Source organism: Nicotiana tabacum, chromosome 7 (assembly GCF_000715075.1).
Source record: "Nicotiana tabacum cultivar K326 chromosome 7, ASM71507v2, whole genome shotgun sequence".
In the NCBI taxonomy this organism is placed as follows: Eukaryota; Viridiplantae; Streptophyta; class Magnoliopsida; order Solanales; family Solanaceae; genus Nicotiana; species Nicotiana tabacum.
In genome coordinates, this window is record NC_134086.1 from 169533037 (window position 1) to 169545940 (window position 12904).

The following is a 12904-nucleotide window of genomic DNA, read 5'->3' on the forward strand; positions in this document are numbered from 1 at the left end:
CAACTTGACCACTCGTTTGAGGGTGATATGCAGTAGCAACCTTGTGTCTTACACCATATTTTGCTAGAACATTTTTCAATAATTTGTTGCAAAAGTGTGTTCCTCCATCACTTATCAACACCCTTGGAGTTCCAAAGCGTGTGAAAATGTGTTTCTTCACAAAACTTACCACTACATTCGCATCATTAGTAGGAAGAGCAATGGCATCAACCCACTTAGACACATAATCCACTGCAACCAAAATATATCTATGCCCATTAGAATACGTAAATGGTCCCATGAAATCTATTCCCCAGACATCAAAGAGCTCTACTGCCAAAATATTTTGTAAAGGCATCTCGTGCTTCTTCGTGACCGTTTCGGTTCTTTGGCACCTGTCACAATTTTTAACAAAAGCATGTGCATCTTTAAATAATTTTGGCCAGTAAAAACCTGATTGCAAAACCTTTTGTGCAGTTCTGTCTCCACCATGATGACCTCCATAAAGAGAAGAATGATAGTCATGCAATATTGCATTCATCTCCTCCTCAGGGACACACCTTCTTACCAATTGATCTGCGCATTGCTTGTATAGAAAAGGCTCGTCCCACATGTAAAATCTCATAATCAGCATACCACGGTGTTTCATCCGAAGTGATGGCCAACAAATGTTCGTCAGGGAATGTTTCTTTGATTGATTCTCCTTCAGTGACATGGCCTCTATTTTTCAGCCTGGATAAATGATCTGCAACCTGATTCTCTGTTCCCTTTCGATCTCGAATCTCCAAATCAAATTCCTGCAAAAGAAGAACCCATCGAATTAACCTTGGCTTGGCATCTTTCTTTGCAAATAAATACCTTATAACTGAGTGATCTGTGTAAACTATGACTTTTGTCCCCACTAGATAGGATCTAAACTTATCAAATGCTCATACTACTGCGAGCAACTCTTTTTCAGTAACAGTGTAATTCATTTGAGATGGATTAAGAGTTCTACTCGCATAGTAAATGGAACAAAATATTTTCTCTTTCCGCTGCCCCAAAACAGCTCCAATGGCTATATCACTTGCATCACACATCAATTCAAATGGAAGTTTCCAATCTGGAGAAATGATAATCGGTGCAGTAACTAATCTTCGTTTCAGCTCATCAAATGCTTTCAGACAAGCATCATCAAACTTGAAAGATGTATCTTTCTCAAGAAGCCTGCACAAAGGAGATGAGATTTTTGAAAAATCCTTGATGAAATGACGGTAAAAACCCGCATGGCCTAAGAAACTGCGAATGCCTCTAACTGATGTTGGTGGAGGTAATTTTTCAATTACTTCCACCTTTGCTTTATCCACCTGCAATCCATTCTTGGACACTTTATGCCCTAAGACTATGCCTTCTCGTACCATGAAATGACATTTTTCCCAATTTAGCACCAAATTTGTTTCTTCACACCTAGAAAGGACCTTATCAAGATTCATTAAACATTCATCAAAAGAACATCCAAATACAGAAAAATCATCCATAAATACTTCTTCAAATCTTTCAACCATATCAGTGAAAATAGCCATCATACACCTTTGAAAAGTCGCAGGTGCATTGCAAAGACCAAATGGCATTCTTTTAAATGCATATGTCCCATACGGACATGTAAATGTGGTCATTTCTTGGTCTTCGGGGGCTATAACAATTTGATTATATCCCGAGTAGCCATCCAAAAAACAGTAGTATTCCTGCCCGGCTAATCTATCAAGCATTTGGTCAATAAAGGGAAGGGGAAAATGGTCTTTTCGGGTGGCATTATTCAATTTTCTATAATCTATGCAAATCCTCCACCCAGTAACAGTTCTAATGGGAATCAAATCATTATTTTCATTTGTCACTACGTTCATTCCTCCTTTCTTTGGAACACATTGGACTGGACTTACCCATTTGCTATCAGATATTGGAAATACAATACCTGCATCAAGCCATTTAGTCACTTATTTTCTTACCACCTCTTTCATGTTCGGATTTAGGCGGCGTTGTTGTTCTATGCTTGGCTTGTGCCCTTCCTCCATGAGAATTTTATGCATGCAAAAAGCTGGACTAATACCTCTTATGTCGAACATTGTCCACCCAATTGCTCTTTTATGCTCACGTAGTACTCTTAACAATTTCTCCTCCTGCAATTCAGACAAGTCAGCAGAAATAATAACAGGTAACGTTTCAGAACTACCCAAATAAGCATAATGAAGGTGATAAGGTAAAGGCTTTAATTCCAATTTGGGAGCTTCTTCAACTGAGGGCTTCAGAAGAGGACCTTCTAGCCTGTTCAAAGGTTCAAAGGGATTAAAACCTTTTATATATTCACATGTTGCATTCAAAGTATGTTTCATCTCCTTAACCTCATCATTAATCTCCAAACTTTCGAACAACACAATTGTTTTTTCTAAAGAATCCTGCAAATATACACTTGTGGTAATAAGTTGTTCATCAATCTCTATGACAGATATCATAGACAATTCTTCATACTGCCGAGGAAGTTTAATTTCTTTATATACATTAAAAACAGCTTCCTCGTTGTCAACTCCCATGATCATTTTTCCTTCTCTTACTTTAATTATAGCATCACCTGTAGCCAAGAGAGGTCTTCCCAATGTAATAGGAACTTTTTCATCGGCCTGAAAATCCAAGATAATGAAATCATCCGGGAAAATAAATTTCCCAATTTTCAGTAGCACATCCTCTATCACCCCTTTCGGGTAAGCTATGGACATGTCTGCTAGTTGCAACATCATCATGGTGGGTTTTGGAGCTCCCAAACCCAATTGTTTGTACAAAGACAATGGCATCAAATTTATGCTTGCTCCCAAATCACAAAGTGCATGGCCTACATCAACATTGCTTATTCTCACAGGGATAGTAAAGCTGCCAGGGTACTTAAGCTTTTGAGGAAGCTTATTTTGGACCCTTGAAATGCACTCTTCAGTAAGTGCAACTGTTTCAAATTCAGTCAATCTCCTCTTGTTAACCACAATATCTTTTATGTATTTGGTATATTTTGGAATATCACGAATCACATCTACCAACAGAATATTCAATTGAATCTGACTCAACATAGAGAGAAATTTGTTGAACATGCGATCGTCATTCTTTTTCTGCAATCTTTGTGGAAAAAGTGGTGGTGGCCTTGGAACATTCACAGGTGCTGAAATTGTATCATCTTTCCTTGCTTCCTGTGTTGCTTTGGGAATCAATTCACCCTCAGGTACATGCTTGTCTTTTCTCTTCTTTGGAACTTCTTCTAATTCCCTTCCAGTTCTAAGTGTAATTGCACTAACTTGCGGATTTTTCTCTGTATCACTTGGAAGAGCACCTGCAGGCCTAGTATTTTGATTTGCAGCTAGTTGTCCCAATTGTCTTTCAAGATTTCTAAAGTCCGTTCTGAGTTGTTGATTGTCTTGCAACAATTTTTTCAACAAATCATTTGTACTTTCTTTTGCTTGCTGTGGCGGCCTTTGAGGTTGATTAAAATTTCCTTGGGGTCTAAATTTATTTTGATTGGGTTGATTCCCACCCCAAGAGAAATTAGGATGATTCCTCCAATCTGAGTTGTAAGTGTTCCCATATTGTTCCTGTTGGTTCATCGGCCCTCTGCTTTGTTGCCCCACATAATAAATAGATTCAGGATTCACGGGGCACATGTCACTCGTGTGATTGTCACCACACATTTCACAACAAACTGGCATTTGTTGAACCTGCTGCATTGGTTGTGATGGTCCCATTGTCATTCTGGTCATTTGATTTGCCAATTTTGCTAAATCTGCTCTCATGGCGGAAATGTCATCCAATTCAAGTAATCCTGCTTTCTGTTTCATTGCTCTCCTTGGTTCTCCTTCACCTTGCCAATTATGATCATTAACAGTAAAGTTATTCAGCAGAAGTTGTATTTCACTGTATGGTTTTGCCATGCAACTACCTCCACAAGATGAATCAAGATTCATTTTGGAAGTTTCGTCTAATCTATCAACAAAAGTATGGCCCAATACTTCATCAATTTGACAATGATGAGGACAATCCCGAAGTAGTTTTTTGTATATTTCCCAAGCTTGGCGAAGAGTTTCACCATCCCGTTGTTGAAACCCAAGAATCTGACTCCGCAAAAACTGTCTTTTTGGTGGGGAAAAACTTGATTAGGAATTTATTTACTAAATCATCCCAATTGTGGATTGAATTAGCTGGCTCTTTTTGCAACCATTCCCTAGCATCCCCCAATAATGAAAAGGGAAATAAGGTCAGCCTGACATAATCCTTGGAAACATTTGGATAATTGTAAGTATCCGTTATTTCCAAAAAATTTTGAATGTGCCTTTGTGGGTCTTCATGAGATAGACCAACATATTGCCCAGTGGACTGTATCAGCTGCACAATGTACTGTTTAAGATCAAAGTGACCGGTGATTTCAGGCTTCACAATGGCCTGAGTCATATTAGCAAGGTTTGGCCTTGTTGCTTCTATCACCGCACGTTCTTGATTACCTGCCATCACTGTTGGTTGTGGTTGAACTTGAATGTCCAACTCTCTTTTTGTTTTGTATCTAGCTTCCCACTCCTTCCTTGTTCTATGAATTGTTCGTTCAATTTCAGGATCAAAAGGGAAGAGGTTGTTTGTGCTTCTACTCCTCCGCATTCAAGAGAAGAGCCTGCACAACACAAATAAAGTAGATGAAAAATTTAGGTTTTTATTAACAGCTAATAAAATCTTAAAACAGTCAAGTAGCTAATTTCAATTCCCCGGCAACGGCGCCAAAAACTTGTTGCGACCAAAACACTCACGCAAGTGTACGCGATCGACAAGTAATATAGTAGTAAGTAAAGTATCGTTCCCACGAGGAATTGTGATCAACTTATCGACTGATGTAGACTCAAACAATTATCAATTCAAGCTAAATTATCACAAAATATATAAAGAACCAATTTGCAATTTACTTAGTAATTAAACAATAATTCAATACAAAATTACTACACCAATTACACAATATTTTGATAACAATTTGGGTAAAGATATTCCAGGGTCATGGACTTGCTAGAGATCATGCTACTATTTTAGCTTAAGATTGATTTATTGAATTATCCGGGTTATTGATTATAGGGTTAATAATATTCATAAGAATCTTTCGAGTTCTTATGCATCTATTCAAGTTAAACTAATACATATATGTCTATGGTATTAATATTAGCAAGAATGCATTTACAACTCCTATTTTTCAACCAAGCAAGGCAATTAAGTATAGTTCTATCTTAATTGCGAATCTTTCACCCGATGCCCAGGATCCGGATCTTGCTCTATTTGATTCTATATGCAATCAAGAATTTCCTTTTTCAAGTTTAACTCAAGATTCGTAAATAGTATTTTACTATTAGCTACGCAGTAAAATAATTAACAGCATAATCAAATAAATAACTCATAACGATAGATTCAAGATCTTCAATCTAAGCTTCAAACAACATAATTATCTAACATCCATGACCCAAGAATACTAGAGTTTTTAGCTACTCATAATCATACAAAAATCAACAATAAAAGTTTTAAACATAATATTAACAAGCAAATAGAAGAAAGTTTAGAAGAACTCTTTGAATCTTTGCTCCAAGATGTTGTTCTTCTTCTCCTTTCTTAGCTCCAAGATGAAGCTCCTCCTTCTTCTATGGCTTTTTCTCCATCAAAATCTCATCTATATCTAAATAATGGAGCTTTACTTTATGTAAGTTGAGTGGATCCCCTCATATTTCCCATTTTGCCCCTAAATAATTGATTTCCCAGACTGAACTAGCGCGGGGGCGCATGACCAGCGCATGACCCGCGCTAGTGGGGTTTCTTTCTGTCCAAATCACTGAACTAGCGCGGGAGCGCATGACCAGCGCATGACCCCGCGCTAGTGGGGTTTTCTCTTGTTAAGATGTTGCTGCTCAACTTTTCGTCATTTGACTCCATTTTCACTTGATTACCATCATAAATCCTCATTTGTTTATTGAACTCCTGTGAGACATTAAAGTCATGATTAGAGCCAATTTTTGCATTATTTGAACATTTACAATAGTAAATCATCCTTAAGTTGAGCTAAAACATAGGCTATATTAAACAATTTAGCCTATTATCAGCTAATTTCCTTTTTGTGCTTGAAAAAGGATTTGACTTGTTTTCCTTTTACACATGCATCACACACCCTGTGATCTTTGAAGCTTGATTTGGGCAGACCACAAACCAGGTCATTCTTGACCAATTTGTTCAGTAACGTGAAACTTGCATGACCCAGCATTCTATGCCATAGCTCAGCATTATCATCAACAACACTCAGACAGCTAAGATCCCCATTTTCCAAGGACTCAAAGTTAGCCACATAGATATTTTTGTATCTTTTGGCCACTAACACCACTTCACCAGTCACAAGATTTGTGATTGTGCATATTTTGGACACAAATTCCACTTTGTTACCCTTGATGCAGATTTGGGAAATACTCAGCAAGCTATACTTAAACCCCTTCACATAGTACCTATCTTCAATAGAGAGAGAAAGATACTTCCCGATCCTTCCAACTCCCTAAATGTATCCCTTTTGTCATTTCCAAAGGATACACTCCCCATCTGCAAGGCTTTTAGTGAAAGAAAATCATTTGTACTTCCAGTCATGTACTTCGAGCAACCGCTGCTCCTTTTCATTATTCCCTGCACAAGTAAATCAAGGGTTAGATTTAGGAACCCAAACAAGTTTAGGTCCCTTGTAATAAGGAGAGTGGTGAATTAGGGATCTTTTGGTCAAGTAGACATTATATGTTTTTTATGTGAAGGACCAGGTTCCCTAGTAGTAGTTACTTTTTTAGCAAAAACTTTATTTTTCTGCTGAGATTGGAATCTGGCCTTACAGGTTTCCTTAAAGTTCCCAGTGATACCACAATGAGTGCATAGCCAATTGTCAGGCACAGTGACGTACTTGCTATAAAGGTTGTAGGGAGTCTTTTCCCTTTGAAACCCGATTCTCTGCTTGTTTCCCTATTGTTTGTGTACATGACAGTGATAGCATCAGAGGACCAGGTCCACTTGAGTGATTTTTCAAGATTACTCTTAACTCTTCCTAGTTCTTCCTGAAGTTGTTTGTTTTTCTCAAGCTCAGCACACAGACTAGATTTCACTGATTCTAACTCATTTTCAACCTTAAGATGTGCCTCACTTGCAACCTCCTTTCCCTTTTGACTGTTACCAGGCCTACTATATATTTTAAGTTCCTCAATTGTTTCCTTTAGATCTACCACCACTACTAGTAGGTCATATCTCTCATGCTCAATATTAGAGACTCTCTCAATTAAAACTTCTTTCTCCTTTTTCACACACTCAATGGTCCCTTTTAGATCGACCACAACAACCACAAGATCAACTATTTCATGTTCTATGTTTGAAATTTTTTAGCTAATGCATCTTTTTCTTTCTCTAGACTCTCAATTACTTCTTTTAAATCAACCACAACAATTACTAGATCATCTCTAGATTGTTATGCTTCTCCTAGTTCCACAATTAATGCATTTTTATCATTTATGAGACTGTGATAAGCATCAATTAAAATATTTGTCAAAGACATAAGTTTTTTCGGAGAATAAGACTTTAGATTTCTTTGAAAATCTAGAAAATTTACCTTATTATCATCTCGTCTCCATCATTATCAGACTGTGCCATCAAGGCAAAAATGGAGTCATACTCAGCTGCTTCATTTTCCACTGCTATCATGGAGCTATTACCTTGATCATTATCTTCTTCAGACTTGCTGGAAGAGTCTCCTCATGCAGTAAGAGCTGATTTTACAACATTATCAGCGGCATTTTTCCTCTTGAAGCATTTATCAGGAACCAGGTTCCTCTTGGCTACTTTGTCAATATTGGTTTGGTACTGATCTTGCTTTAGGAGAGGGCAATCCTTGATGAAGTGTCCTAACTTACCGTATTTATGACATACGTAATAACCTTTTGGCTTGTTGGAGCTCCTCCTTTTTGGAATGCCTCCATTCCTGCGAACCATTTTCTGGAAACATTTTGTCAGGTAAGCCATATCAGCATCCTCGCCACTTGAATCATTGATGTCAATCTTGAGGGCCAGGTTCTTCTCCTTTTTGGGCTCTCTTCTCTCATTGTCCTTCTTTTTCTTCATTTCATAGGTTTTCAAATTACCGACAAACTCATCAATGGTTAACTTCTGCAAGTCCTTTGCCTCTGTGATAGCGTTCACTTTGCTTTCTCGGGAGCTGGGCAGGACACTAACTATTTTCCTGACAAGTTTGTTTCTTGGAATTATTTCTCCAAGGGAGTGAAGCTCATTGATGATAGAGGTGAATCGAGTATGCATGTCTTGGATGGATTCATCATCTTTCATCATGAAAAGCTCATATTCAGTTGTAAGCATATCAATCGTTGATTGCTTGACCTGTGTTGTTCCCTCATGAGCTATTTGAAGAGCTTCCCAGATTTCCTTTACTGATTGGCATGTCGATATCCTGTTATATTCATCAGGACTGATACCACAAACAAGAATTTTCTTTGCAATAAAATTCTTTTCTATGGCTTTTCGGTCAGCATCATTAGTTGGGAATAGTTATAGCTAGGTCGCCAACAATCTTGGTAAGAACAAAAGGGTCCATCACAAATGACATTCCCAAAGCTCGAAATCTTCAGCCATGATGAAGTCGTGCATCCTAGTCCTCCACCATCCATAATATTGGTCGTTGAACCTTGGTGGTCTATAAGTAGACCGACATTCTTTGGAGTTGGGTAGAGCATCCATGAGGATCCTTTCTAGGTGTTAGCCAGATAGAAAGAACCCGCTCTGATACCAATTAATAGAATTTAAGGGCCCTGATCATGCCCAACTATGTTTTATAAAAAGGACTAAGCGATCACTAAAAATACAATCCGATTCAAGTACAGAGTCGAATCCCACAAGGAACTAACCCATTTACTACAACTTTTAACACTGCTAATGAATAGCTCAAACAATCTCTGGATGCAAGATTTTTAATGGATAATGAGTAGAATTTAGTTAACTAAGGAAAAATAACAATAAAACTAGCAATAATCTAGAATAGAGTTGAATTCAATGGTAAAATGGTCCAGGGTTATTGAATTTCCCAATTGTCAGATTAATTCCTGACACGTTAGCTATAATCTCGCTGTAACACTTTATAAGAAATATGAGTCCTAGGTTACCGCAATTATCTCTCGATTAATTATGATAATTTACTAGAAGCATTCTCTCGAACTACTTTAGTTAACAATTTATGCAACTCAGAGTTATCCCACCAAAGCTTCGCTATCTCTAACCCATCTTTTAAATTCAAGTAATTAATCTCTTAATTTACCCGAAAGTGGTGTTGTTCAACAAAAATCTAACCAAGTGTTCTTTCTCAAGCAACACAAGATAACTAGATACGATTAATTAAGGGCCCTTTCAATTAATCACAAGACAACACGTAGTTGACAATCATAAAGTAAAAATGGCTCAATTATATCAAAACAGAGTCAAGACTTCATCTAACAATTGGTTCCATCAACCCTAGATAACGGGTTTAGCTACTCATACTAAGAGATAAATATTCACTATATAAAGTCATAATCAAAAATGGAATTAAAAAGAAGAAGATAAAAACTCTAAGGAAATTCTCTGTCTTTCTTCCGTCTTCTTGCCTTCCAAATCTATCTAAAAATAGCTCTCTTCTCTTTTGGACAAATTAGGCTTCATATAGGTTTAGGTTAGTCGCCCTGGAAATTAGATAATTGACCCTGGGTTCTTGGCTCCCATCAGCCCGTCCGCGGCCGCGGATAAGACCGCTGATCTGACCGCGAATTTGGCAATTGTTCTGTCCACGACCGCGGACCTGATCAGGGAGCTGGCACTTGCTCTTCTTTCTCCTTTTCGATCGTGCTATCCTTCGATTGGCCTTTCACACTCTATATTTAATCCAAAACACTCTTTAGCTTCCTCCTAGCTCGGAGTGGCTCCTACAAAACGTAAAACTCTTAATTACAGAATTTTGTTATCTTTTACATTCAAATACTGATAAAGTGCGGCCAAATTAGAGTGTAAATAGTATCTAAATTGAATAATTATCGTCTACTATCAACACCTCACAATTAAAAATTTGCTCGTCCTCGAGCAATCAAACCACACTCTACAGAAGCCTAACTTCCCCGAGAGACTTCCCTAACTCGTCATACCAAGAATATTCCTTATAGATTGAGTACATTAGTGTAACATTCACACCTCAAGAATTGACTCCCGCGAGCCACGCCATGTTCCTAACCGGCTTACTTACCCTAACTCAGAGGTCCAAATTTACCTCTCCTTCGTGAATCAAGTGCCTGCTCACAACAAAAGACACTCATTCCACAATCAATAACATCACACACACTAAGGAACTTCAATATAAACAGAATTCACTCATCCTCAGAAATGACATTCATATGCCACAAAAGATGCACCATAGGCTTGCCCGTAATACTCTACTATCGAGCTCATTCAGTCTAGGATCAACTAGGGCTTTATTTGGTTGTAATATAGGTTGTGGGACGGGTAGGATACTTTTAGATATACGAGTGGCTACACCTCCCTAAGAACTTTAATACATATACTCTAACAATCAAAACCAAACACTTATGTCAAACCATGACTCCTCCTTCACATCACTATATATTAACTCCCTTCTTCTTTAAGTATAATTACATCAAGAGCCACCACTTATTAAGGAATTCATAGCAATCCAACTATTTATTTTATTTTATTTTTATTTTTTTCAATTCAAGTGGCTCTTACTTTACCAAAACAGTGCACCTTCCTTCTTATTTTATTAGTTCCACTCAAAAGCCAAACTCAGCACCCCACATTTTAACTTTTACAAAGTTCATAACTATTCAAGTGTTCATGATAGGTCAACAGGTTCAAATAGATGGTTAATTCAAACAAATGGGTAAAGCTTGTAGTGTGGTTGCCAAAGAAGTAGGATTACAGGCTCAACGAGATTAACTATGATACATAACATATGGGTGGATGAAGTATACATATAGTTCAACAAAAAAATGCCTATATCTCTTTTTAGACTAAACAAAACTACTATTTCGCTTTGCAGACACACGGGGCAATTTCTAGGCATCCAATGTCATGCACAGAACACAACAAGCCTCACACACACATGGCACATGAATCACTCTAGATTGGGTCATCAAACACTCTGATCAGGGTACTTAAGCCAAATTAAGAACATATAATTTAAGGCATTCTTACAAGAGTCGACAACTGAGCCTAAGCATCACACTAAAGTACCCGTTATATTCAAGGCATTACGACGTTAAGAGATCATATTTCTATTTCCGCCCATAGCACACAAGTTCCTACTAACAATAAAAAACAAACTACGCCCGGTTCAAATGAAACCCTTGAAAAAGAACCGTGGCTTAAAGAAAAACCAAGGGGGAAGTGATACACTACTAGAAAAAAATCTTTTTGTATTTTTTTTTTGCATTTTTTTGTCGATTTTAGTCCCTCAAGAAACCCGTCGAATGATATTCATCGTCGGGACAAGTCGAAAATAATTTATGTAAATAAACTACAAAATTATTCTACATATAACATACCACAAAGTATCCCCCACCCCCACAATTAAAATGATGGCATGTCCCCATGTCATACAAAATAAAGTAATGCGAGGTAAAGGAACTTCCCTGGAAGATAAGTCTTGATCGAAGACAGTGCCGGGGTCGAGATGACACACCCTCCCCAGCGCACGCAGCTAGCCCATGATTTTTTTTCTTTGAATTCGCATTTTGGGTGGCTAAAGCATCAACTCTAGTCCCCAATTCCGTGACGGAAGTGCACAACCCTGCCATTTCCTGTTCTAAGGTTGTATTCGCGTACTCCGTCTGACTGCAGATAAACCTTCACCCGTGGCTACTTGTTCCCGTGGGGGTGGGGATGGCCTAACTTGTTCCTGTGAGGTTGAAGAAGGCCCAACTTCCTCCTGCTCTTCATCACTCTCCTCTGACGCCTCAGAATCATTATTATCAATTGAAATGGGTACCACCTTGTCTTTCCCAATGGTCACCTTAGATGCCCAAAACTTTGCTTCTTTCTTCACATTGCCATCCATATTTGGGTTCTCTGGAACCCCCATAGCCCGGCACAATCTAGTGACCAAATATGGGAAGAAGAACCCATACCTCCTCAGTGTTGAATGGATGAATATCTCAGATTGAATAACCTTGTCCACATCAAAATCTTGGCCATTCACGAAGCACCAGATCAAAGCAGCTCTCGGACCATTTACCTCAGTGGTGTTGTGGCATGGCAACAGTCGACTATTGATGATGTACAACTAACACTTTCCTTCAAAGGTGAGTGAGGCAGAGTGCAACTTCGATCCTGTTACAACCCACACTACGTCTTTGTCTAGTACACAAATAGTTCTGAAAAACAATTGCCAATTTGTTGGTTCTCGCTTGTAAGTATCATACTAATACACCTCCCTAGTAAATGCAAGAAAGCGATACACTCTCCTGATGGCTTCGATCGAGGCATTCACCCTCTTTTTTCACATAGTGCAGATGTGATCCTCATGTTCAAAGCAGTTGGCATAGAATTCCCTAACAAGCTTCAAGTTATCATCCCCCGGCTCTTCGAAGAAGATGTATAGCCTGCACCTAATCAGCTCCCTATATGGGCACTCCACCTGGAGGAATCCCCTGTCAAATCCCCTTTCCAGGCTTTCTAATAGCCTTCCAACTGAAACGATCTTGGGCAACTCTGGAGACAAACCTGGTGCGATGAAACTGATCTGAATTGGTTGGTGCCCATGCCCAGGACAAGCCTACACCACAACCACCACTATCAATAATAGGCAAAATATGTGGACCAAGGGAGG